The sequence below is a fragment of the Austrofundulus limnaeus genome, unplaced genomic scaffold (genome assembly GCF_001266775.1).
Source record: "Austrofundulus limnaeus strain Quisiro unplaced genomic scaffold, Austrofundulus_limnaeus-1.0 Scaffold129, whole genome shotgun sequence".
NCBI classification, from domain to species: domain Eukaryota; kingdom Metazoa; phylum Chordata; class Actinopteri; order Cyprinodontiformes; family Rivulidae; genus Austrofundulus; species Austrofundulus limnaeus.
In genome coordinates, this window is record NW_013952531.1 from 778,733 (window position 1) to 781,016 (window position 2,284).

Here is a 2,284-nt window from a genome sequence, read left to right on the forward strand (position 1 = left end):
ATGCTGAGCCTCTCAAGCCGATATTAGCTTCAAGCTCATCCACAGCCATATAGGGCAGCCTGGAGTTCCCCCCCCTCCTCCTACTCTTCTCCTACCCCCTTTACTCATCCACGCTTCATACCCCCTCCTCTTCCTCTTCCCTCCTCTCTGCACCCGAGCAGCAGCAGCAGTGCGGACCAGAAGACGGACAGAGCAGGGAAGCTGAGGAGCAGCCCCCGGTGGTGATGCTGCTGCTGGGAAAACACATCGACTTTTTTAATGTTTCATTTAGAGTCGGTGGATAAACGACACAAGCAGGGCTTGACTGGAAGCAAATGTGAAGTTATTAAAGTGTGTTTACACACATCGGGCATAAACTGAGTCTGAAGACGGCTCTGATTCAGAAAATGATCTTTTCTCATCCTTCATTTGCTGAAAACACCGACGGCATTTTCTTACTGGAAAAACTGCATTTTCTGTAAAAATAAATAAATAAATAAAACAATGCAGTGTGAATGCTGGAAAAACTACCATTGTTGAAGCTGAAACTGAATTTGTTCATGTTAAAATGATCACAACAAAAGTCTAAACTGAAAAAACAAAAGCTAAATGCTAAAAAAAGCTAAATGGTATCTAAGAGCTAAGACTAGCAAAACATGGTTAAAAATAAAACCAGTCAAACTGTAACTAAACCTCAAAATGAAGAAAAATGTTAAAAGTTAGAATGACCAAAACAGTAAGTAAAAGCTAAAATTATCAAACCACTAGCTAAAAGCAAAAAGGTCCCTAAAAGCTAAAAGTAGCAACACAAAAACTCTCTAAAAATTAGAATTGACAGAACTGTAGCTTAAAGCTAAAACCAGCCAAACAGTAGCTAAAGGCACAAATTTGCACCACAGTAGCTAAAAGCTAAAACCATGAAAACAGTAACTAAAACCTGAAATTAGCTAAACTGGTGCTAAAAGGTAGAATGACCCAAACTATAACCATAAGTCTAAATTAGCAAAAATAAGAATCTAAAGTTACTGGCCGAACTGTAGCAGAGAGCTAAGATCAGCTTAACCGTAGCTACAGTACATGCAAAAATGCGTATAATAGTAGCTAAAAGCTAAAATTACAAAAACAGGTGCTAAAACCAAGAATGACCAAAACAATAAAGAAAGGTTAAAATTAATTAAAATTAACAACACTAGGTAAAAGCTAGAATGAGCAAAAAGATCCCTACAAGTTAAAAAAGCAAAAAAATAAAAAGTATCTAAAAATATAAATTCATAGAACTGTAGCTTAAAGCTAAAATTACCAGAACAGCAGCTAAAAACAAAAATTAACTAAACTAAAACATGGATTGTGATGGACTTGCGACCTGTCCAGGGTGTACCCCGCCCCTCGCACTGTGACTRCTGGATATGGGCACCAGTGACCCACGCGACCCTGAAAAGGAAGAAGCGTGTACAGAAAATGGATGGATGGATGGATAAAACATGGATCTGAATTAGATTTATATCCATGAATGAAAACACTCAATAAATGTCTCAGAACTATCCTCAATATTCCTACTGATCAGCTACAAAATTTTAAAAGTTTTAATAAAACTTCACGGTTTAGGAAATTATTGCCATTTTTTCAATGAAGGCATATTTAAATTTCAGTGAGTATTTTATGAATAGTGTCTGAAAATGAAAAGAAGTTGTTGATCCTAAAAGTTGCCCTGAATAAACAAATGTTTGTCTTAAACTGAATCATATGGAATTGATTATTCAGGTGACTTCGCTGCAAAATGTTTTCTGTCTGGATGTGACTGCCATCTAGAGGCCACCTGGTGTATCTCTGGTGAAACTGTGCACTCATCATAAGATGCACGGCCCTCGTTGATTTTCATGAATGCAGATGGAACGTTGTGTTCTGTCAAACTCAATTCTCTTTAACGTTCTCAGCCAGGAGGGATTGTAAATCTGGTGTTAGGTGCAGTTTTTTTATCCGCTGCACAGAAAACGACTGTGAAAGGGTGTTTAGAGGTTTATGTCAAACCTTTTAAAATTGTATGAGTTCCAGTTTTAAATTATGTGCGCTGTCAAAACCACATGTGTAAGCTTGTGTGTTTATGCAGCAAAGTTACAATAAATAAATGCAGTAGTTTTGGTGTCAGTCGAGGCCGATATTCAGGGTTTCCAAACTGAAAACAAAATTTCATGAGTTCCCTGAAGCTCCAAGAGATATTTCATTAGGGCTGTGTATTGGCAAGAATTTGGCGATACGATACATATCATGACAGAGGGGTCACGATACGATATATCCCGATATATTG